Source organism: Balaenoptera ricei, chromosome X (assembly GCF_028023285.1).
Source record: "Balaenoptera ricei isolate mBalRic1 chromosome X, mBalRic1.hap2, whole genome shotgun sequence".
NCBI lineage: Eukaryota > Metazoa > Chordata > Mammalia > Artiodactyla > Balaenopteridae > Balaenoptera > Balaenoptera ricei.
In genome coordinates, this window is record NC_082660.1 from 81,027,984 (window position 1) to 81,055,609 (window position 27,626).

General features: G+C 34.7%; 1 pseudogene; it reads right to left on the bottom strand.

Annotated features, from left to right (window-relative positions):
* Positions 1-6,237: 6,237 nt before the first annotated feature.
* The window catches only part of LOC132357107 (survival motor neuron protein-like), a 47,695-nt pseudogene continuing 26,306 nt past the window's right edge, over positions 6,238-27,626 (bottom strand).

Sequence of the window (27,626 nt, forward strand, 5' to 3'; positions counted from 1 at the left end):
GGTTCTCTCATTTCTGGTGGATCCAAGAAGAGTTATTGATTTTTCAGCTGTTTATTTGTTGTTAAAACAGAATGACAACTTCTAAGCTTCATATGCATTGAACCAGAAACTGGATGTCCCTAAATCAGCTTTTGATTTGAATCAAAATCTAAATATATAGAGGCTTCTATTTTAAAATGTTTTCTGTCTAAGCAGAATTAAGAAAGTTATGAAGTTTCTTAATAGAGAGAAGAATTATATTAATATATAGAAGAATAATGAGCAACATTTTGTGAAATATATGGAACCACATATTAGGGTATTCTAAAGTACTCTGAAAATGTTAAAATGCATATCAAATAGTACAGCATTAGTCCAAATATAGTGATTTATAATAGGAAGGATGCGAACTCACCAAGACAAGCAAACAAACAAATAAAAACAGACACACACAAGAAGGAGAGCAAATAGTTGATTATACTTCAGTGCCAAACTTGCAGTTAGGGAGAAAAATTACCCTTAGGTGGATTGTTAGCCACTGATTTTTTCATTGCTAGACTCAGCTGACATACACAGACCCTAAATGTATCTCTGAATACTTGGTACTGGGAAAAAAATGTTTTGAGAAATGTGGGATTATTTTTCATTATAGCCATATGAAACCATTTACTTGAGAGGTAAATAGTGTCAACTATTAGATCAACAGAATAGAAGGATTTGATTATCTGAGAGTTCTGGAGACTTGAAATTATCTTAATTATAACTTCACCTTTATTTGCTTTATTTGGAACTAAATATTTACTGGTTGGAAAGCACCTCAAAAATGCACCCCTACAGATTTGAATAAAATAATTCAAATTATTTTATTTTTATATGGTTATAAAATAATTAGACTGTTGTTAACACACCTGGAAAGCATTCTACTTTATAGCTACCTATATACAAACTTAAGTTTTTGTCTTCTTCTTCTTCTTTTAGACTTTGGAATACAAAGGTAAAAGTCACTTTTATAATTTATATGAGTTAGAATTTTAATAGACAAGTTCAAAAGAAGCTAAAGAATGAATGAAGTAAAGAGAGAAAAAATAACAACTAGACAGAAATAATAATACACTTGTTATTATCATTTTTGAAGTGGTTTTAAAACAGGTTAAAAGGAAAGAGTAGTGCATGTTCAGCCAACTGAGATGCTTTCTTGCATTATAAACATTTATACCACCAAAAAGGAAACCTTATGCTTACATAGTACTTTATAGTTTATATTGACTTTCAGCAAGTATTTCCTCTTGTCAGTGTCTCCCCTCCCCCAAATAGGTAGGGCAGTCAAAATTCTATTTTTTAAACAGAAAACTAAAGACTAATGGATCTAGTGATATTGCCAAATTTCCAAAGAGAAAGTGATTGAATGCTTAATAGAAACCAGGTTCTCTCAGTATTAGCCTGGTTCTTAATCTACTTTACTCCTATTATATTCTTCCAGAGACCATCCCTGTCTTTCTATGTAGAGATAATATCTCCTCTGATATATAATAGATCTTTTATTGTTATTCTTGTAATTTTATATTATAACTGCCTACTCATACATCTTTTTTACCTGCTTTCATCTTTTAGCAAAGCACCATCACAGATATAGGGTGATAGGTGCTGAATAGATAAAATTTGTTTGTTTGTTTGTTTATTCATTCATTCAATAAATTTTCACTCTATGCTTGCTATTTGCCAAACACTCTGCTAGTCATTGACAAAATAGTTAAAACTATAGCAGCAATAATTAACACTTACATAGTTCTTACACTGTGTCAGGCAATTTTCTATGCACTAAATATAATCATTAAATTCTCACAACACTTTGAGGAAGATGTACTATATCTTTGTTTTACACATGAATAATTGAGGCACAGAGAAGTTAAATAACATATTTACATTTGCATGTCTAACAAATGATACAGCTAGGATTAAAAAACAGGTAGCCTTGCTCTAGAGCCCAGACTCTTTCCATTATGTCATATTAGGATATCCCTTCATCTCATAGATTTTTCAGTCTACTAGGAAGACAGTTACTAAAGTAAACCAATAAATGCACTTCTGATTTATAGTATGTTATAATTAACCTCAAGTGAGTAAGAATAAAATAATATGAGAAAGAATAAGAGGTACATAATTTAGGGTAGGAAATTAAGAAAAACCTAAATAGGTAAAACACAGGAAATCAAAGCATCATATTAAAAATAGTATTGATAGCAGTATCTTAATATTTCCTTTGGAAAACAAACCTAAACATTTATATAATAATAGGCTTCAATCTTTCTAAATACAACCTTATATCTTTAGAGAATTTTTTCAAAAGTAAGTCAAATAATTGGATAAACTTCCACTTGGTTTAGTATTAGAACTAAAATAAAGGATGCATAGTTGTTGAGCTGGTTTGGTTTGTTTTACTCATAAAATCATTTTATCCTCAGAATAATAGTAGCTAAAAAGTGAAATCAATGCAGTTATATGCTCAAATTACTCAGACACTTAGTGTTTCATTATCTGTGCAGCAACTTTAAGTAAAATGTAACCTAACTATAATATAATGATCAATAGGGAATTAATTAAATATGTATTTAAGTAATATGTTATTCTAAAATTGTAACTTTTCTGAGATTCTTCATGACAGTTGCTATAGCTGAAATAATTTTTATAAGCTGTATGCTACCAAATCAAAGAGAAGACAAAAGCAAATAAATTAATTGAAGACCAAGAATATGTATTTTGCAAGAATTTTAAATGGGAAAGGGTTATTTAGGTGCTATATATCTAGAAACTGGCATGAAATCTGAAATGCATAAATGCAAATTTATATTTGATTGTTAAAATAAATAAGTTTAAAATTCACATTTAAGTTATTAGGCTGCTTTTCTTAAACATTCTCTTTCTAAAGCCTTAATTGTATTTTTCATGGTTGTATGTAATGCACACATGTCAATTTCATAAAGAAAATTTAAATATGTAAATTTATATTTGTTGCTATAAAGGGCAAATTGCCTATATATTTTCTTTCTAAATTAATCATAAAGAAACCAACCACTGTAAAATTTTATCTTATACAGTGTTAATTTTATGTATTACTCTACGTACATTTTTCCTTAAAATGATTTGTATCTGAAAGTGTTTTAGTTTTGAAACCTCTAAGATAAACTGCTTTGGTCAAGTATAATGAATTTTACCAAAACTTACTATTTTATTTCCTAGATTTTTAAGTGATACTGACTTAAAGTATCATTCTTCTAACGAATTTCAATTTCTACTGTCCACTTGGTTTAACTATGCTTATCGTAAATGTTCATCAAATGAAGAATTATCTAACATTTAGATAGTTTAACAGAATCTCTTTATAATTTTGTTTCCTTAAAATACATACATTTGCAAAATAAAATCAAAATGGTGTTTGTATAGCAAAATGCTCTATTATATTGCATTGATTGATTGATTGATTGATAAAAATCAGTAAAAGTCTTTATTCTTCTACAGAATCATGCCAATTCATATACCTGAGAGCTCCACATTTGGTTGAGCCTAAACTTGAATGAGTTCTATTTAACATTATACTTTCCACTGTAAAAGGTTTTAGGGATAATAGGGACAATAACATGAGCTTAATTAAATTGATTAATGCAGTCAATAATTATCTTCATGTTTGTAAAATTACTTTTCTTCATAAGGAAAAATAATCACAAGATTTAGAGGAATGAAAAATATTAAAGGGACACAATGAAATAGAGTGCAAAAATGATTCAGATATTCTGGACTTGATGAAAGTAATTGAGAAATATTTTGGGGAAAACAAAACCAAAATAAAATAAAATAAAACAAAATAAAAACGAACTAAAACATAAATGTATTGCATCAGAATGATGAAAAACATAGGGGAAGAGTTAAAATGTATAACAATGCTATGAACAAATTTTCTGTTGAAAATTTTGAATTGTATTTTAAATAATATAAAAATGAATTACTGAAAGTAATTCAATAAGAAAATAATAAGAATCCAATAATCCTAAAAGAACATAATAAATTGTCAAAAATATTTGCCCCACAAAATGTACTACAGCAAAATGGCTTTACGGGCCAAACAGTATTTAAGCCTCAAGGAGCAAATTATTCCAATTTTCCTATTTCTAGAATATAGGGGGGGGGGGAAACATAGAAAAAGATAAAGCACTTATCCATTCAATTGATAAGACTATAAGCTCTCATAATGGCAAAACTCAATCAATAACCTAATTTCACTTCTAAATTCTCCATCCCCAGGAGGTTTACCAATTCTATACACAAAATCTGAATATACATTAAAATCTAATCTATCCAATTAAACTGATCAAAGATTAATACCACATTACAAATGGAGTTAATGTTATTGCTAACATTGATATAATTTGTTGAAGTTATATCTCTGCTCAGCTTGGGTGATTTCCACTACTCCATCTTTCAATTTGCAGATCTGTTCCTCTATATGCTCTAATCTATTGTTGATTTCTTCTAGTGCATTTTTATTTCAGTTTTCATATGTTTCAGCTCTGTTTGGTTCTTTTCTCTATTTTTTATCTCTTTTTTAAATTCTTACTGTGTTTATTCATTTTTATCCCTATTTTATTGAACATCTTTATAATCATTACCTTGAACATTTTAGATTGCTTATATCCACTTAATTTTTTTTTTTTGGAGGATTTTTCTTGATCTTTCGTTTGGAATACATTACTCTGTCTTATCATTTTGCCTAATTCTCTGTGTTATTTTTATGTATTTTATAAGTCTGTTACCTTTCCTAATCTTGAAGAAGTGGCCTTAAGTAGAAGACACTTTATGGGTCCCAGAAGCCCATTCTGCTGTGGTCACCAGAGCTTAATGCTCTTGGGAGCGGGGGCTTCTATGTGGGCTGCATGGGACCTCCTTTTGTGGTTGGGTTGACTGTGGTTTTACTAGTATGCCAGTATGATACCTGACATTTTTGGCTATCAGGCCCTGCCTTGTTTGGTGGTTGCTGGTCCACTGGTAGGCAGGTCTGTGTCTTGCTTGGCTGCCTGCATACTGTGTGGTCCTAGGGCTGGTGCCAGTTGGCTGGTGGGTGGGGCTGGGTCCCTGTGTGGCTAACTGTGGGACCCAGAGATCTCTGTGGCTGGTGGGTTGGTAAGCCCCTGGCACTAATTGGCTAGAGTGAAGACTTCAAATTGTTGCTTGCCAGCACCAGTGCCCTCACAGTAGAATGAGTTCCCCAAAATGGCTACTGGCAGCATCTTCATCCCCCAGTAGTTTACCAATTGCCTCTTGCATCTCCAGAAGGCTCTTCAAGATCAACAAGTGTGTCTGACCCAGGATTTGTCAAACTACTGCCTTTGCACTGTGACTTGGAGCATGTGAGATTTTGCACATTCCTTTTAAGAGTGGAGTCTGTTTCCTACAGCTCTTAGGCTTTCCCATATGTAAGACCTGCTGGCCTTCAAAGCCAGATGTTCTGGAAGCTCATCTTTCTGATGCAAGACCACTGGGCTGGGGAGCACAATGTGTGTCTTGGACCCCTCAGTTCTTGGGAAGAACTTCTGCAATTGTGATTATCCTCCCATTTGTGGGTTGCCTAACTTGGTGTGTGTCATGACTCTTCTACGTCTCTGTCCCTCTTACTTGTCTCATTGTGGTTTCTTCTTTTTATCTTTAGCTGTCAAAAATATTTTCTGCTAGTGCTTAGGTTGTTCTCATAGACAGTTTCTCAGTTAATAGTTGCAATTTTGGTGTGCCTATGGGAGGAGGTGAGCTCAGGGTCTTCCTGTTCTGCCATCTTGGCCATTCCCCTGCTTCTTTTATATTTTTCATACTGTTTTTCCTTTTATTTTTTTCTTAATGATTTTGATGAAAGGTGGTTTTACTTAAAGATTTATTATTTATTTTTAAGTACATTAATAAAAATTTTAACATACTAAGAAAGTTACACAAGCCTGACAGATTGACTTTTCTGAACTATATGTGTCCTTGATTTTCTTTTAATAACTCACATTTTCATTGTTCAGTTATTCAAACTGATTAATACCTAAAAATACCTGGTTGATTATTTAGCATGAGTAACATGCAATAAGGGCAAATGCAGATGATTGTGCCACCCAACCAAGTGTTTATGATGAAAATAATGAAACTTTTGTTCACATGGACCAAGGCACATAAAAATACCATTCTTCTTGGGAGAGAGCTGCATCCATTAAAGAACACTCTATGAATTACTCCTTAATTAAAATGTGAGCACCTTATTTCTTTCTGATTTTGTGTGAAACCCATAGAGTAACCAGTATGATATTCAGTCATGTATCAGGAGATTAGCTTATTTCCCAAAGCATCAGCATCATCAGGAGAATCTGGACATATGAGAAGTGATGGAGGAATTATTGGTGGCCCAGAAGGAAATGGAGGCAGCCAGCATGATAGGAAGTGTGGTGGTGGTGATGGTGGTTGATTTGCTTTCCTGGGCCACGTCTTGATGCTGTCATGGGAGAATGAGGTGGAGAGAGAGAAGACTTTCATGGAACAGCTTTTGACTTGATATTATTTGGTTTATTTCCAGCAGACCTGGAGGAGTTCTCACTTTCATATGTCAAAATTTGACTTTCATTTTCAGTCTCTTGCATATTCTGTTCTATATTATTAGCTACTTCAGAGGTTGGGGAAAGTAAATCAGATAGATTTTGCTCCTCCCTAGTTCCATATCTAGTGTAAACCACAATACAAGTTTCTCTCTTAAAATCAACTGAAGCAATGTTAGTTGTGTGAACGCAGCTGTCTTCTGACAAAACAGCAGAACGTTTGTCACCTACTTTCCACTGCTTCAAGAGAGTTGTGGTATTCTTATTTTGGCTTTTATTCGCCTAACCAGGTTTTCTTTTAGGTGTGCCTTTTGGTTTATCTGAAGATTCAGAAATATCACCATTCTTTAAAGTGTGCTTAAATGGAGCCATGGTTTTATCATAAGCTTTTATCACTGCTGTATCATCCCAAATGTCAGAATCATCACTCTGTCCTTTGCTGCACTGGAATAACATTGGGTCCTCCTGCTCTGGGATGCCTTTGCCACGACCTCCTGGTGTTTTGTTTGTTTTTTAAATTTTATATTTTGTTAGTCTGTTCAAAGCATCAGTTTAGGGTCTTTTTTTACCTTCTTATTTTTATTTCATTTTTCTTTATTTTTTCTCTAATTGTTTTTATATACTTTACTCCATTTTCCTTGAGTTTTGCTGTTGTTCTGTTTCTATTGTCATGAGTTGTATGCTTAATTTCTTATTTTCTAGTACAAGCATTAGTCTATACATTATACCTTGGCATATTTTTTAGTTACAATTCACAAATTTTGATATATATTATTTTAATTATCATTTATTTTAAATTAATTTAAAATTTCTATTGTGTTTATTTGACTAATGAGTAATTTGAAATTATGCTTTACTTTCCTATTTTAACTTGCTTTTTAATTTATCTATCAGACTTATTGATGCAGTTTTTATAGAGGGCTACTTGGTTATTTCCATCAAAATTTATAATGCACTTTTCTTTAGACAAACCAAACCCACATCTAAGAATAAATGTTACAGCTATATTCACATAAGTACACAGAGACACAGTAAAGAGTGAACCACAGCAGGGAAAATCCAACCACTAGACACATGGCAGAAACAAAGAATCTTCTCTCCAATTCTTAATATATTGAAAATCAAATAAGCCTTTTAATTGCTATCATCACCCACATTTTCTAGTTGAAATAATTCCCAAGGTCACTCCTAAATTCAAAATATAAGGGAAGTGAAACCCTACTGTGTAGCCAAAAGAAGATTATAATCAGATATTAGTGAACATTGATAATGTGCATCTCATATTCCTAGAAGGGCATTCTCTACAAGGTTATCCAGAAATTCACTTGTAGGTTTTTGTCAAGTAATCGAAAGGTGTCAAATATTTTATTTAAATATTTACTTAATCTGGCATTTACTTTGATGTGAATGATGAAATAGGGATCCTTCTTTGTTCTAAATAGAATTTATGTTTTGACACCATGTATTGACTAAATTTTCCCCACTGATTTGAAGGGCTTCTTTATCAAATAAAATTCCAGTTTCCATTTATGTCTATTCTATCACATTGAGTATTTATATTTCAGTAAATTCTAAATATTTTTGTTGAAGTTTCATAACAAGCAAATACAATATAACTTTCAATAAGGTAATCCATTATTTAAAAATTTGTGCATAAAATTACAATATGATCCAGAAATTCTACTTCTGAGTTTATACTCAAAAGAATTGAAACTAAAGATGCAAACAGAAATTTGTACACTATTGTTTATAGCAACATTACTCACAATAGCTAAAAGGTGGAAATAACCTAAATGTCCATTAACAGATGAGTGGATAAACAAAATGTGGCATATACATACAATGGAATATTATTCAGTCTTAAAAAGGAAGAAAATTCTGACACATGCTGCAACATGGATGAACCTTGAAGACATTATAGTGAGTAAAATATGCCAGTCATAAAAGGACAGATACTGTATGATTCCAATTACTAAGTTACCTAGATTAGTTAATTCATGGAGACAGAAAGGAGAACAGTGGCTAACAGGCACTGGGAGGTGGGGAATGGGGAATTGTTTCATGGAAACAGAATTAGTCACAGTTTGGGAAGAAGAAAAAGTTCTGAAAATGGATGGTGGTATTTCTTGCACAACAACGTGAATATACATAATGCCACTAAAATGTATAGTTAAGAATGGTTAAAATGGTAAATTTTATGTTTATATAACTAGCCACAAAAAATAAGGTAATTAGCTCTCCTTACCCATTATTTTTCTTTGGAATCAAAGTTTTATAGGCTATTCTTAAAAACTCATTTTCCCAGTAGTTTATAATAGTTATAAATAAATTTTTGACTTCTTAATTGTTTGACTGGGAGAAGTAAGGAATATTCTCCCCTGATGACACTTTGAATTAAGTCCAGTGATCCTGATTTTTGATTTCTGGCTTCCAGAACTACAAGAAAACTAATTTTTCTTGTTTTTAGACAGCAAGTTTTTGGTAATTTGATACAGCAGCCACAGGAAAATAACACAGATGTTGGTACCTGAAATTGGGGTGCTACTCTAACAAATAACTGAAATTATGGAAGTGGCTCAGGAATTGGATATTTCCAGGGTCTGGAAGAATTTTGAAGTGCTTGATATAAAAATCCCACCTTGCCTTAAATATAATGTTGGTAGAAATTTGTATATTAAAAATGTTGCTGGTGAGGGCTGAGAAGGAAGTGAGAAACATAGAAGAGGACATATATATCATCTTAGAGAATACATATATTATCATAACAGAATGATGCATAAATATGAATGTTAAAGGCACTGCTGGTGAGGTATCAGACATAAATAAAAATGTTTTAGAAACTGGAGGTAAGGTAGCTCTTTTTACATAGTGGCAGAATGCTTAACTGAATTGTGTCCTACAACTGTGTGGTAAGATTTGTAAGCGATGAACTTGGATATTTAGCTGATGAGATTTCCAAGTGATGTGTTGCAGGCGTAGCCTGGTTTCTTTTTGCTGTTTATAGTAACTGATTATCTTTGAGTTGGGACATCAGTCTTCCTCTACCTTTGGATTCAGACCCACACTGAAACATACACCATTGGCTCTCCTGGTTCTCAGGTCTCTGGATTAGGACTGGCACTACTCCATTGGCTTTATTGAGTTTGGAATTCTCAGACTCTATAATCACATTAACCAATTTCTTATAATAAATAAATATATATGTAACAGTTATGTATATTATATATAATATATATTTAATGATGAGTATATTATATATAATCTATTTTTTAATAGATTAGGGTTCTCCTGAGAAACAGAAACAATTCCAATTGATTCTGTTTCTCTGGAGAACCCTAATACACCATATAATCCAGCACTTGCATTTCTAGATATTTACCCAATTGATTTAAAAATGTATGCCCATACAAAAAAATTATATTGATGTTTATAGCAGCTTTATGCATATGTTTATACACAGTACATAATTGCTGGAACCAAAAGCCTCCAAGATGTCCTTTAATATATCAGTGGATAAACTGTGATTCATGGATACAATGGAATGTCATTCAGTGGTAAAAACAAATGAGCCATTAAGCACTGAAAATACATGGATGAGTTGCAAATACATATTGCTAAGTGAAAAAAATCAGTCTGAATATTCTACATACTGCTAGATTTCAATTATAAAATACTCTGGAAAAAGGCAAAACTATAATGTCGATAAAATCATTAGTTGCATGGGGTTCAGATGGAGGAAAGGTTGAAGAGGGGAAGCAGAGGGGTAATTTTAGGCAGTAAAAGCATTCTGCATGAAGCTTTAATGGTGGATATTTGACAATATAATTTTTTTAAACACATAAAAATTTATAGCACAAAGAATGACAATGTATCCAAATTATAAAAAATTACTTAGGAGTTTTGAGAATCACAGCATTATAGAATGTAGTATAGCTATCTAACTTTACTACAGATATGTGAAATTACTGAAATGTTTGGAAGGAAAAGGTACTAACTCAAGTCATTCCGAAAATTAGTGGAATCTGTAAGACTGAAGACAAACAGAAGCGCACATAAGCACTTTAGTTGAAAAAATATTTTTCCCATGATGTTGAGGTTAACAATTTAAAATCCACCATCCAGGGCTTCCCTGGTGGCGCAGTGGTTGGGAATCTGCCTGCCAATGCAGGGAACACGGGTTCGAGCCCTGGTCTGGGAGGATCCCACATGCCGCGGAGCAACTAGGCCCGTGAGCCACAATTACTGAGCCTGCGCATCTGGAGCCCGTGCTCCGCAACAGGAGAGGCCGCGATAGTGAGAGGCCCGCGCACCGCGATGAGGAGTGGCCCCTGCTTGCTGCAACTGGAGAAAGCCCTCGTACAGAAAAGAAAGACCCAACACAGCCATGAATACATAAATAAATAAAATCCACCATCCATGTATTGTGGAGTGGGAAGTTGCAGATGAATAAGTGGAGCAGCCTAGAATAATGATTGTGATAATGAATTTGAGTTGGATACATCAGTATGAACACATGTGTAGCTTAATACTGATACAGATAAAGATAGACAGATATAGCGATTGAGATATGTGTATATACACAAGTTATTATATACATATATTTATTTGTTTTATATATCACCTGAGAGGGCCTGGAAATGAGAACCCTCCTGTAGCAAGGAGAAAAGTTAGCATCCAAATTTTGGCTTCTAATACCATTCTCCAATAAAAGGAACAAGGACTTCTTGGTGAAACTGGTGATTCTAGGACTGAAGCAGGTAATATATGAGATGAGCCTGGAGCATCTTTAGTACTAGAAAATAAGAAAGCACTCAAGATTAAAAAGAAAAAAAAAAAGAATAGGTAGGTAGATAGACAGATACATAGATAGATACATACATAGATAGATACGTAGATAAAAAGAATCCATAATGTTGAAATCTGCCAAATGCACATAGAAGGCAATCAAAACATTTGCCAATGGTCAAAGCTGGAATACTTTTAGGAAAGTATAGTGTGAGATTATAACCAAGGGTACAAAATAAATATCCATGAGTCTATAGTCATATAAATGATTGAATAAATAAATAAATGAGGAGTGAAGTGACATCACCAGATAGCAGAGTAGGAGATCCCAGCTTTCATTCTCCCATAAAGATTAACAGTTAGACAGCTATCCATGAACAAAAATGCTCTGGGAGAGCTCAGCAGTTCACCTAGGAATCTTTAGCAATGTAGTAGAAAAAACAAAAACAAAACAAAACAAAAAACCCAAAAACACTGATAATAACCTTACAAAAGGAGTAGAAAGAGGAGTACTATTTTTCCTGCATCATTCCATCCCCAGGCTATCACTGTTCAGCACCAAGAGGGAACTACCCAGCCCAAAAGAGTTTCCCTCACTGGGAAAAGGAGAATGGGATGAATGACCAACTTTCCTGGCTTTTTGGGGCACTGCAAGAAGGACTCATTTTGTTTTACCTGGTACAGAGACCAGCAAAACTGAGACATCTAGAAATGATAAGGAACAAACAAGAAGGGCAGGGGCTATCAGAATTGGCCACTCAGTGGCTGAGGACCTCAACAACACTTGCAGATGCTGTAGACCCCTCCAGAACTCATCACTGAAGACCTCATTATGGACCCCACAGGCTGCCCTGTAGAGAATCCCAGCAGATTTTACCATACAAGAAACCAATGGCCAGCACAGCCACCACAGACCACTATGCTGAAGTTTTCCTTCAAATGTTTTCATGTTTTCAGACACCAGCTGCCCAAGTCCTCACCACTTTCCCTCATCCCTCTTGCCACAGGCCAGGACCCACACTGGCAGCCAGCTCCAGCCTCTGTCACTGTGCACGTGCAAGACTCCAGACTAGACCCCCTCAGCTGACCTTACTGCTATGCTTGCACTTGTGGTTAGCCCCTGCACCTGTGTACCTGCATGCCATAGACCTGACCTCCATCACTAATCTCAACTATCACGAGTGTTCCTGTCACTAGCCCTTGCAACCACACAAGTGCATGACAACAGCCTGGGCTTCTAGTGTGCCTTCAGTTGGCCCCAGCCCCTGCTATTTTCCAATGCCCTTGCCACTACATTTTGTCTGCAGCCGGCTTCTGCCACCACACAGGCAACCGCAGCTTCCACCTATAGCCAGGTATGTGCACACCCGTAGTTTCAGCCAATACCACTGCCTGAACTAATTCTTAGCTGTTGTATCTGGAGATGCAGTTGAGGATCCCAACAGTCCTTGCAGCCACTGCAAATCCCATGTAGTTCTTTCCAAGGATCATGAAATTGTCAATGTTGTGGACTGCAGTGACCTGACCCATAAAACATCTCCTCTGGACTTGGATCCACCAAATGACTCTGCACTTGGCATCTTGCACTACCAAACCCAGGTTTACAGCATACTCCAGCATGCCACCACATGCAGGTAAAGGCTTTTTATTGACAAAAGTCAGGACATAAACTCTGGAACAGGTTACTGCTTCTTCAAATGTGTAGGTACCTATGCAAGTATACAGGATTTATGAAGAATCAGGGAATCATGATACCACCAAAGGAACAAAAGGAGTAAAGGGTAGAGATTTTGTATGTGATAGCAGTTAAGTTATCATTAGCTTAAATCAGACTATAATAGTCTATGTAAGTCTCAAGGGAACTATAAACAAAAACCTACAGTATATACACAAAAGACAAAAGCAACAAAATCAAAGCATACCACTTTGGAAAATTATTTATTCACAAAGGAAGACAATAGGAGAGGAAGAAGGAAGCAAGGAATTTACAAAATAGCCAGAAAACAACTAAGATGGCATTAGTAAATTCTTACCTATCAATAATTATTTTATATGTAATTATTATATACTTTTATATATAGACTAAATTCTAGTATAGAGTAGCTAAATGGATAAAAATAAACAAGACCCAACTATATGCTGCCTACAAGAGACTCACTTAAGCTTTAAGAACTACTGGATGTTCACTTGACAAAAAAAAAAAAAAAAATGTAGACATAGACCTTACATTCTTCACTCACTCTTCACAAAAATCAACTCAAAAAGGATCACAGACCTAAATGTAGAACACAAAACTATAAAACTCCTAGAAGATAATAGGACAAAATCTAGATGACCTTGGCCTTTTTTGGTGATGACTTTTATATAATTCCAAAGACATTATCCATGAAAAAAAAGAATTGATAAACTGGAATTCAGTAAAATATAAAACTTCAGCTTGATGAAAGACACTGTCAAGATTATTAAAAAAAAAACAAAAAGCAACTAGGCACAGACTGGGAGAAAATATTTACAAGCACATCTGATAAAAGACTGTTACCCAAAATATACAAAGAATTCTTAAACTCAACAATAAGAACATGAACAACCTGATTAAAAAATGGGCAAGAGTCCTAAACAGACAGCTCTACAAAAAAGATATACAGGTGACAAATAAGCATTTTAAATATTCCAAATCATATGTCATTAGTGAAATGCAAATTAGAACAACAATGTGATACCACAACACACCTATTAGAATGGTTGAAATCCAGAACACTGATGTTATGGTCTGTATATTTGTGTTCTCCCAAAATGTATGTATTGAAATCCCAAACCTCAAAGGTTTTATTTATATATTTATTTGTTTATTTAGATAGATAGATATAGATATAGATATAGATATAGATGATATAGATATAGATATTTTTCAAAGGTATGAGTAGGTGGGAGCTTTGGGGAGATGATTAAGTCATAACTGTGGTGCTGTCATAAATGGACTTCATACTCTTACAAAAGAGATCCCATCAATTTCCTTAGCCCCTACCACCATGTGAGGAAACAGCAACAAGTTGCTGGCTATGAACCAGGAAGCAAGCCCTCACCTGAACATGCTGGTAACTTGATCTTTGACTTCCTAACCTGTGTAATTGTGAGAAATAATGTTCTGTTGTTTCAAGCTACTCCTTCTATGGTATTTAGTTATAGCAGCCTGGACAAACTAAGACAACTGTCAGCACCAAATGCTGGTCAGGGTGTGAGCAACAGGAATTGTCATTCATTACTGGTAGAAATGCAAAATGGTACAGCCACTTTGGGATAAAGTTTGACAGTTTCTTAAAAAAACTAAACATGCTCTTACCATATGATACAACTATTATCCTCCTTGGTATTTATCCAAAGAACTTGCAAACTTATGTCCACACAAAAACCTACACATGGATGTTTGTTTATAGCAGCTTTAATCATTATTGTCAAAACTTGGAAGCAGCCAAGATGTCCTTCATTAGATGTATGGAGAAACTATGATACATTAGACAATGGAATATTATTCAGCACTAAAAAGAAATGAGCTATTCAGCCATGAAAAAGACAGAGAGGAAACTTAAATGCATATTACTAAATGAAAGAAGCCAATCTGGAAAGGCTACACACTGTATGATTCTAACTACATGACATTCTAGAAAAGACAAACTATGGAGACAGTAAAAATATTAGTGGTTGCCAGGGGTTAAGGATAAGGGACGCCTGAATTTGCAGAGCACAGAGGATTTTTAGGGCAGTGAAACTTCTCTATATGATACTATAATGGTGGACATATGCTATTATAAATGTGTCTAAATCCATAGAATGTACATCATCAAGAGTGAATCCTAATGTAAACCATGGATTTTGGGTGATAATGATGTGTCAGTGTAAGATCATCATTTTTAACAAGAGTACCAGTCAGGTGGGGGATGTTAATAATGAGTGAGGCTATGTATGACTGGGAATGGGGGGGTATATGGGAACTCTCTCTACTTTCCACTCAATTTTCTGTGAAAATTAAACTGCTTTAAATAATAAAGCTTCTTAAAAAATCAGTAACAATTGGAACAAAAATGGAATAATCCATAATAAAAATAGGTAAAGAATACAAATACTAATTCACAGAAAATAAACAGAAATTGTCATATTCTCCAAATCAAACATAGTAAAAACATTCAAAGCAGAAAAAAAGCTGCTTAAAATATCTCATTAGAAAAATTCAAATTAAAATAACAAAGTGATACCACTACACACCTATTAGAATGGCTACAATAGAAGATATTGACAATGCCATATGCTGGTGAAGATGTGGAACAGCAGAAACACTTAACTGTTGCTACTGGGAATGCAAAACAGTTCAGCAATTTGGGAAGCCAGTATGGCAGATTTTTACAAAAATAAACATAATTTTACCATATGATCCAGCAATCTTGTTGCCTGGTATTTACACGAAAGAGTTCAAAACTTACATCCACACAAAAACCTGCACAAAAATGTGTATAGCTTTTTTTTTTTTAATAATTGCCAAAAACTAGAATCATCCAAAATTTATGGCAATAGGTGAATGGATAAGCAAACTGTGCTTCATCCATACGATGTAATATTATTCAGCAATAAAAATAATTGCATTATCAAGTCATGTAAAGACATGGAAGAATGCTAAATTCATATTCACAACTGAAAGAATCAAGTCTGACAACTCTACATAGTGCATGACTCCAAATATAAAATATTCTGGAAAAGATGAATCTATGAAAACAGTAGAAAGATGAGTGGGGTTTTGTTCAGGCAGAGAGAGAAGGGATGAGTAAGTGGAGCATTGGAGTTGTTTAGTGCAGTGAAACTCAAATGGTGGAAACGACATTATACATTGGTTATATATATATTACATCCTAATGTAAACTATGGACATCAGTTAATAATAATTTATCAGTGTTTGATTATCAATTGCTACAACTGAGGAATTCTTGTAGGGGAAATATTAGTATATGGAAATTGCAATTTCCATGGAGTATTTCTGTGAACATAAAATTGCTTTTAAAAAATTATGTTTGTGTCTAATGTAAGTGCTTGACAAAAATATTTTTGATTATAATATAAAGGGCTGATATTAAGCTTTTGGTTACTGAGGAATTCACTTCAAAGACATTCATCTCAAATATTTGGGTGTTTTTTTTTCTTAATACATTAATCTAGTTTTGTAGGACAGCAGTCTGTGCAGACTCTTATGTTGCCATGTTGGAAGTGGGAATCACCTCACAAATTTTGACAAATCAGTTTTCATTTACATTTAGTTTGAAATATTTTTAATTTCTCTTGAGACATATTTAAATTATCTGTTACTTAAAAGTGTCACAAAATTGTAAATCAACTATACTCCAATAAAAATTTAAAAAAAGAATAAGAAAAAAAGAGTGTTTCTTAATCTTCTAATATTTTGGGATTTTTCAAGTTTCAGTTATTAATTTCTAACCTAATTACACTTTTCTCAGAACATATTTGTTATGATTTGTATTTTTTTTGAATTTGTTAAGGTGCATTTATACCCAAAATTGTGATGTACTATGGTGACAGTTAGATTTGAATTTGAGAAGAATATGTATTCTGTTGTTGCTGGATGGAAGATTCTATAAATATCAATGGGTCATGTTGATGGTGAGTGCTCTTACTGTCATTTTTATCTGTACTGAAATTCTGCCGTCTGAATCTATCAATTATTCAGAAAGGGGTGCTGCACTCTCCAACTATAATAGTAGATTTGCCTATTTCTCCTTGAAGTTCCATCATTTTTATTAATGCATTTTTAAAAATTTTATTTTATATTGGAGTACAGTTGATGAACAATGTTCTGTTAGTTTCAGGTGTCCTATCAGATTCTTACAGTGAAGACTGGAGAAAAATCCCCTTGTTCTTCTGGCAGGAAAAGGAAAAAAGGTAGCTTTTTTTTCCCACATGAAATAGTAGAGAGTTTATTAGACATTTTTCTACATTTGAGAGGCTCAGGGCTTCAAATTATTTTCCCCTGAGCCACACAAAACTGTCAAACATTGGTTAGCTTTTCCATCACTTATTTTGGGATTGGAAAATGCCCTTAAGGGAAATATGTCCCTAGAGTCCAGGCTTCCAAAACTTGAGATTAGCTTATTCTCTCCAATTCTGGTCAAGGTTTTCTTTACTATCAGCCTTTTATTTTTTAACTTTTTATTTTATATTGGAGTATACTTGATGAAAAATGTTGTGTTAGTTTCAGGTGTACAGCAAAGTGATTCAGTTATAAATATACATGTATCTATTCTTTCTTGAATTATTTCCCCATTTGGGTTGCTACATAATATTGAGCAGAGTACCCTGTGCTATACAGTAGGTCCTTATTTGTTATCCATTTTAAATATAGTAGTGTGTACATGTCAATCCCAAACTCCCAATTTATCCCTCCTCGTCCCCCCCAACCTTTCCCCTTTGGTAACCATAAGTTTGTTTTCTAAGTCTGTGAGTCTGTTATTGTTTTGTAAATAAGTTCATTTGTATCATCTTTTTTAGATTCTGCATATAAGCAATATCATATGATATTCGACTTTATCTGTCTGACTTTCTTCACTAAGTATGATAATCTCTAGGTCCATCCATGTTGCTGAAGATGACATTATTTCATTCTTTTTAATGGCTTATTAATATCCCATTGCATATATGTACCACATCTTCTTTATCCATTCATCTGTCAATTGACATTTAGGTTGCTTCGCCATACACAAAAGTAAACTCAAAATGGATTAAAGAGAGAGACCTTCAAGATGGTGGAGGAGTAAGACGTGGAGATCACCTTCCTCCCCACAAATACATTAGAAATACGTCTACATGTGGAACAACTCCTACAGAACACCTATTGAACGCTGGCAGAAGACCTCAGACTTCCCAAAAGGCAAGAAACTCCACATGTACCTCGGTAGGGCAAAAGAAAAAAACAGAGACAAAAGAACACGGACGGGACCTGCACCTCTGGGAGGGAGCTGTGAAGGAGGAAACGTTTCTACACACTAGGAAACCCCTTCACTGGTGGAGACTGGGGGGTGGGGGAGGGAAGCTACAGAGCCACTGAGGAGAACACAGCAATAGGGGTGCAGAGGGCAAAGTGGAGACATTCCCACACAGAAGATCAGTGCCAACCAGCACTCACCAGCTTGAGAGGCTTGTCTGTTCAGCTGCTGTGACAGGTGGGGGCTGAGGCTCTGGCTTCGGAGATCTGATCCCAGGGAGAGGACTGGGGTTGGCTCTGTGAACACAACCTGAAGGGGACTAGTGCACCACAGCTAGCTGGGAGGGAGTCTGGGAAAATGTCTGGAATAGCCTCAGAGGCAAAAGACCATTGTTTCAGGGGACACAAGGAGAGGGGATTCAGAGCACCGCCTAACTCAGTTCCAGACAACTGTGTGAGCTGCAGCTATCAACGCGGACACCAGAGACGGTCATGAAAGGCTAAGGCTGCTGTTGCAGCCAACAAGAAGCCTGTGTGCAAGCACAGGTCACTATCCACATGTCCCCTTCAGGGAGCCTGTGCAGCCCGCCACTGCCAGGGTCCTATAATCCAGGGACAGCTTCCATGGGAAAACACACAGCATGCCTCAGGCTGTTGAAATGTCACACAGGCCTCTGCCACCACAGGCTCGCCCTGCATTCCATACCCTTCCCTCTGCCTGACCTGAGGGAGCCAGGGCCCTCTAATCAGATGCTACTTTAATCCCATCCTGTCTGAGTGAAGAACAGGCGACCTCAGGAGACCGACATGCAGAGGCAGGGCCAGTTCCAAAGGTGAACCCCAGGAGTTGTGTGAACAAAGAAGAGAAAGGGAAATTTCTCCCAGCAGCTTCAGGAGCAGTGGATTAAATCTCCACAATCAACTTGATGTACCTTGCATTTCTGGAATACCACAATAGACAAAGAATCATCCCAAAATTGAGGCAGAGAACTTTGGGAGCAACTGTAGACTTGGAGTTTGCTTTGTGCATCTAATTTGTTTCTGGTTTTATGTTTATCTTAGTTTAGTGTTTAGAGTTTATTATTATTGGTAGATTTGTTTATTGACTTGGTTGCTCTCTTCCTTTTTTTTTCTAATATAAAGATATATATTTTTTTTTCCTTTTTTCTATTTTTGTAAGTGTGTATGTGTATACTTCTCTGTGTGATTTTGTCTGTATAGCTTAGCTTTTACCATTTGTCCTAGGGTTCTGTCTGTCCGTTTTTTTTTTTTGTTTTTTTTGGGTTTTTTTAGTATAGCTTTTAGTGCTTGTTATCATTGGTGGATTTGATTTTTGGTTTGGTTGCTCTCTTATTTCTTTCTTTCCTTTTTTAAAATTAATTTTTATTTTTTTTAATTTTCAATAAATTTCTTATTTTAATTACTTTTTTATTTTATTATTTTTTTCTTTGTTTCTTTCTTTGTTCTCACTTTTCTTCTGAGCCATGTGGCTGACAGGGTCCTGGTGTTCTGGCCAGGTGTCAGGCCTGTGCCTCTGAAGAGGGAGAGCTGAGTTCAGGACATTGGATCACCAGAGACATCCCAGCTCCACGTAATATCAAACAGCGAAAGCTCTCCCACAGATATGCATCTCAACGATGAAAACCAGCTCCACTCAATGAAGAGCAAGCTACAGTGCTGCACACCCTATGCCAAACAACTAGCAAGACACGGACACAACCCCACCCACTAGCAGAAAGGCTGCCTAAAATCATAATAAGGTCACAGGAACCCCAGAACACACTACCGGATGCGATCCTTCACACCAGAAAGACAAGACCCAGCCTCAACCATCAAAACACAGGCATGAGTCCCCTCCACCAGGAAGCCTACAAAACCCACTGAAACAACCTTAGCCACTGGGGGAAGACACCAAAAACAATGGGAATTATGAACCTGCAGCCTGCAAAAAGGAGACCCCAAACACAGTATGTTAAGCAAAATGAGAAGACAGAGAAACACACAGCAGACGAAGGAACAAGGTAAAAATCCACCAGACCAAACAAATGAAAAGGAAATAAGCAGTCTACCTGAAAAAGAATTCAGAGGAATGATAGTAAAGATGATCCAAAATCTTTGAAATAGAATGGAGAAAATACAAGAAACCTTTAACAAGGACCTAGAAGAACTAAAGAGCAAACACACAATGATGAACAACACAATAAATGAAATTAAATATTCTCTAGAAGGAATCAATAGCAGAATAACTGAGACAGAAGAACGGATAAGTGACCTGGAAGATAAAATAGTGGAAATAACTACCACAAATCAGAATAAAGAAAAAAGAATGAAAAGAATTGAGGACATACTCAGAATTCTGGGACAATATTAAATGCACCAACATTCGAATTATAGGGGTCCCAGAAGAAGAAGAGAAAAAGGGACTGAGAAAATATTTGAAGAGATTATAGTTGAAAATTTCCCTAATATGGGAAAGGAAATAGTCAATTAACTCCAGGAAGTGCAAAGAGTCCCATCCAGGATAAATCCAAGGAGAAACACCCCAAGACACATAGTAATCAAACTACCAAAAATTAAATACAACAACAAAAAAAAAAATAGTAATAGCCAGAAGGAAAAAAGAACAAATAACATACAAGGGAATCCCCATAAGGTTTACAGCTGATCTTTCATCAGAAACTCTGCAAGCCATAAGGGAGTGGCAAGACATATTAAAGTGATGAAAGGGAAAAACCTACAACCAAGATTACTCTACCCAGCAAGGATCTCATTAAGATTTGACAGAGAAATTAAAACTTTACAGACAAGCAAAAGCTAAGAGAATTCAGCACCACCAAACCAGCTCTACAACAAATGCCAAAAGAACTTCTCAAGCAGGAAACACAAGAGAAGGAAAAGACCTACAATAACAAACCCAAAGCAATTAAGAAAATGGATATAGGAACATACATATCGATAACTACCTTAAATGTAAATAGATTAAATACTCCAACCAAAAGACAGACTGGCTGAATGAACACAAAAACAAGACCTGTATATGTGCTGTCTACAAGAGACCCACTTCAGACCTAGGGACACATACAGACTGAAAGTGAAGGGATGGAAAAATATATTCCATGAAAATGGAAATCAAAAGAAAGCTGGGATAGCAATTCTCATATCAAACAAAATAGATTTTAGAATAAAGACTATTACAAGAGACAAAGAAGAACACTGTGTAATGATCAAGGGATCAATTCAAGAAGATAAGACAATTCTAAATATTTATGCACCCAACATAGTGGCACCTCAATACATAAGGCAAATGCTAACAGCCATAAAAGGGGAAATGGACACTAACAAAATCATAGTAGGGGACTATAACACCCAACTTTAACCAACGAACACATAATCCAACATGAAAATAAATAAGGAAACACAAGCTTTAAATGATAAATTAGACAAGATGGACTTGATATTTATAGGACATTCCATCCAAAAACAACAGAATACAATTTCTTCTTAAGTGCTTATGGAACATTATCCAGGATAGATCATATCTTGGGTCACAAATCAAGCCTTGGTAAATTTAAGAAAATTGAAACCATATCAAGTATCTTTTCCGACCACAACGCTATGAGAGTAGATAACAATTACAGAAAAAAAGTGTAAAGAATACAAACCCATGTAGAATAAACAATGTGCTACTAAATAACCGAGAGATCACTGAAGAAATCAAAGAAGAAATCAAAAAACACCTAGAGATAAATGACAAAGGAAACACAACAATCCAAAACCTATGAGACACAGCAAAAGCAGTTTTAAGAGAGAAGTTTATAGTAATACAATCCTACCTCAAGAAAAAAGAAACATCTCAAATAAAGAACCTAACTTTACACCTAAAGCAATTAGAGAAAGAGGAACAAAAAACTCCAAAGTTAGCAGAAGGAAAGAAATCATAAAGATCAGATCAGAAGTAAATGAAAAAGAAATGAAGGAAACAATAGCAAAGATCAATAAAACTAAAAGCTGGTTCTTTGAGAAGATAAACAAAATTGATAAACCATCAGTGAGACTCATCAAGAAAAAAGGGAGAAAACTCAAATCAATAGAATTAGAAATGAAAAGGAGAAGTAACAACTGACAATAAAAAGGATCATGAGAGATTACCACAAGCAACTATATGCCAATAAATGGATAACCTGGAAGAACTGGACAAATTCTTAGAAAAGCACAACCTTCCGAGACTGAACCAGGAAGAAATAGAAAATATAAACAGACCAATCACAAGCATTGAAATTGAGACTGTAATTAAAAATCTTCCCACAAACAAAAGCCCAGGACCAAATGGCTTCACAGGCAAATCCTATCTAACATTTAGAGAAGAGCTAACACCTATCTTTCTTAAGCTCTTCCAAATTATAACACACAGAGGAACTCTCCCAGACTCATTCTACGAGGCCACCATCACCCTGATACCATAACCAGACAATGATGTCACAAAGAAAGAAAAGTACCAGCCAATGCCACTGATGAACATAGATGTGAAAATCCTCAACAAACTACTAGCAAACAGAATCCAACAGCACAATAAAAGGATCATACACCATGATTAAGTGGGGTTTATCCCAGGAATGCAAGGATTCTTCAATATATACAAATCAAACAATGTGTTACACCATATTAACAAACTGAAGGAGTAAATCCATATGATCATCTCAATAGATGAAGAAAAACTTTTTGACAAAATTCAACACCCATTTATGATAAAAGTTCTCCAGAAAGTGGGCATAGAGGGAACCTACCTCAACATAAAAAAGGCCATATATGACATACCCACAGCTAATATCATTCTGAATGGTGAAAAACTGAAATCATTTCCTCTATGATCAGGAAGAAGACAAGCTTGTCCACAACATCACTATTATTCAACATAGTTTTGGAAGGTTTAGCCACAGCAATCAGAGAATAAAAAGAAATAAAAGAATCCAATTAGGCAAGGAAGAAGTAAAGCTGTTACTGTTTGCAGATGACATGATACTATAGAGAATCCTAAAGATGCTACCAGAAAACTACTAGAGCTAATAAAAGAATTTGGTAAGTAGCAGGATACAAAATTAATGCACAGAAATCTCTTGCATTCCTAAACACTAACGACGAAAAATCTGAAAGAGAAATTAAAGAAACACTCGCATTTACCATTGCAACAAAAAGAATAAAATACCTAGAAATAAACCTACCTAAGGAGACAAAAGACCTGTATGCAGAAACGTATAAGACACTGATGAAAGAAATTAAGGATGATACAAACAGATAGAGACATACCATGTTCTTGGAGTGGAAGAGACAACACCGTGAAAATGACTATCCTACACAAAGAAATCTACAGATTCAGTGTAATCCGTATCAAACTAAAAATGGCATTTTTCACAGTAGAACAAAAATCTTCACAATTTGGATGCAAACACAAAAGACACTGAAGAGCCAAAGCAATCTTGAGAAAGAAAAATGGAGCTGGAGGAGTCAGGCTCTCTGACTTCAGACCATACTACAAAGCTACAGTCATCAAGACGGTATGGTACTGGCACAAAACCAGATATATAGATCAATGGAAAAGGATAGAAAGCCCAGAGATAAACCCATGCACATACTGTCACATTATATTTGATAAAGTAGTCAAGAATATAATGGAGAAAAGACAGCCTCTTCAATAAGTGGTGCTGGGAAAACTGTACAACTACATGTAAAAAATGAAATTAGAACCCTCCCTAATACCATACACAAAAATAAACTCAAAATAGATTAAAGACCTAAATATAAGGCCAGAAACTATAAAACTCTTAGAGGAAAACCTAGTCATAAAGCTCTATGACATAAATCACAGCAAGATCCTTTTTAACCCACCTCCTAGAGAAATAGAAGCAAAAACAAAACTAAACTAATGGGACCTAATGCAACTTAAAAGCTTTTGCCCAGCAAAGGAAACCATAAACAAGACGAAAAGACAACCCTGAGAATGGGAGAAAATATTTGCAAACGAAGCAACTGACAAAGGATTACTCTCCAAAATTTACAAGCAGCTCATGCAGCTCAATATCAAATAAACAAACCACCCAATCCAAAAATGGGCAGAAGACCTAAATATATATTTCTGCAAAGAAGATATACAGATTGCCAACAAACACATGAAAGGATGCTCAACATCACTAATCATTAGAGAAATGCAAATCAAAACTACAATGATGTATCACCTCACACCAGTTAGAATGGGCATCATCAGAAAATCTACAAACAAGAAATGCTGGAGAGGGTGTGGAGAAAAGGGAACCCTCCTGCACTGTTGGTGGGAATGTAAACTGATACAGCCACTATGGAAAACAGTATGGAGGTTCCTTAAAAAACTAAAAATAGAACTACCATACGACCCAGCAATCTCACTACTTGGCATATACCCTGAGAAAACCATAATTCAAAAAGAGTCATGTACCACATTGTTCATTGCAGCTCTATTTACAATAGCCAGGACATGGAGGCAACCTAAGTGTCCATCGACAGATGAATGGATAAAGAAATGTGGCACATACATACAATGGAATAGTACTCAGCCCTAAAAAGAAACAAAACTGAGTTATTTGTAGTGAGGTGGATTGACACAGCCTGTCATACAGAGTGAAGTAAGTCAGAAAGAGAAAAACAAATACCATATGCCAGCACATATATATGGAACCTAAAAAAAAAAAAAAAAAGGTTCTGACAAACCTAAGGGCAGGACAGGAATAAAGATGCAGACATAGAGAATGGACTTGAGGATACGAGGAGTAGGAAGGGTAAGCTGGACGAAGTGAGAGAGTGGCATGGACATATATACACTACCAAATGTAAAATAGATAGCTAGTGGGAAGCAGCCACATAACACAGGGAGATCAGCTCTGTGCTTTGTGACTACCTAGAGGCGTGGCATAGGGAGGTTAGGAGGGAGACACAAGAGGGAGGAGATATGGCATATATTTATATGTATAGCTGAATTACTTTGTTATAAAGCTTAAACTAGCACACCATTGTAAAGCAATTATACTCCAATAAAGATGTTAAAAAATTGATTAAAGTCCTAAATGTGAGACCTGATACCATGCATTTTGATTCTTTGTCATTTGATCCATATATATTTAATATTGTTATATGTTTGTGGTGAATTGACCTTTTTATAATTTTGTAATACTCTCTTTATACTTCATAATCTTCACTGCTTTATCTGAAATAAATATAGATACTTCAGATTACTTTTGATTTGTGTTTGCATGGCTTATTTTTCTCTATCTGTTTACATCTCAATCTTTCTATTTAAAATGTTTCTTTTAGACAATATTAAGTTGGTTTTTGTTTTTGTTTTGATTTTTTTGATCCAGTCTAACATTATGTTTGTTTTTATCTTGCTGGATTTAGACCATTCAAATTTAAGTGCTTATTGATATAATTGAATTAATATATACCATCTTTGTAACTATTTTCTATTTATTGCATTTACTGTTTGTTTCATTTTTTTCTTTGCCATTGTTTTCTGACTTGTTATCATTGAAAATTTTGTATTTTTCAATTAGTTGTCTTCTCTTAATGTATCATTCATGCTTATTTTTTTAATAAATAGTTATCAAGATTTTCCAGTATACATTTTTAACCAATTATTGTCTACTTCACATACTTCTGTACCCATCCACCTATAATGTAGGCAACTTACACAGAAAACTCACTGTTCCCCTCTCAGCATTCTCCACTTCTTGTCTATATGCAACATTAACCTAACAGTTTACTACAGTTATTGCTTTTGTAAAGCAGTTATCTTATAGATCAATAAAAATAAGAAAACTTTACTTTAACTTTATTTATACATGCTCTAATATTCTTCTTGTTTTCAAGGTATACCTAATTAATGACTGTACCATTTTCTTCTCCCTGAAAAGCACTTATTTTAACATTTCTTGTAGAGCAATGTATTTATTATAGATTCCCTGTTTTTCTTTGTAAGATGAAGTCTCTAATTTTTTTCACTTTTGAAGAATAATTTCACAGGTTATAGAATTCTAAGTTGTTGATATGTCTTCTTTCAACAATTAAAATAATTCTTCAGTCTATTCTTGATTTTATGGTTTTTGATGAGAAGCCCACTGTAACTATTTATTGTTCTTCTATAGGTAAGGCATTTCCCCTCCCTGCCTCTGGCTTCCTTCAAGATATTGTTTTTGTCTTTGGTTTCCTGAACTTTGAATATGATGCTCTTAGATGTAAGTTTTTTAATAGCTATTTTTCTTGGTGCTCTCTAAGATTCTTGTATTTGTGGTTTGATGTCTGTAATTAATTTCGGGAAGTTTGCAGTCATTACTACTTCAAATATTTCTTTTGCCTGGTTCTATTTCTTCTCCAGATGATATTCAGATTATGTATATATTACATTTATTGATATTGTGCCCAAAGTTCTTGAATGTTTAATTCTATTATTTTCTGTTTGGGTTTCAGATTGGGAAGTTTCTATTGATCTATATTCAATTTCCTTGGTTATTTGCTCAGTCATGTTGAGTCTACTGATAAGCCCATTGAAGGCATTCTTAATTCTTTGTCCTATATTTTATTTGTTTATTTAAATTCTTTCTTAAGAAGTTTCCTTATTTCTTCTTACATTACACATCTGTTCTTGCATGATGTCTATTTTTTTCCATTAGAACTCTTAACACTTAATACTAGTTATTTTAAAGTTTCTATTTTATAATTACTATCTCTGTGTCATGTCTGAATCTTCTGATAAATGTATTGTTCTGGTATTTTTATATTTCTTTTAATGTTTTGTTGAAAACTAAACATGTTTGTTGGGTAACAGGAACTGAGGTAAATAGGTCTTCATTGTAAGGAGTTATGATAATCTGGCTAGGAATAGCTGTGTATTTAATGTTTGTTGTAGCTGTAGTTTCCAGAGGCTTCAAATTTATGTTGATGAAATAAATTTTATATTTTAAGGCAAGACAAGAAAACTTAAACTTAAAATTCTCTCTCTTCTTTATTTGGGCCTTCTTCCCTCCCTAATGTGCTGTGTGCCTCTGCATTACACATTAACCAGAGCTCGTCAAAGATGGGGATGACTGCTCAACCATCAAAATCAATGTTTTTTCTTTCTTCTAACACTAACAATGTAACCTCTTAAAAGAATAGCATTATTTCCCAACTCTTTAGGGGTCCATAGTGACTTGCTGCTCACTCTGTACATACTTAACTGGACTATGTGTCAATGGTGAACTTTATGTAAA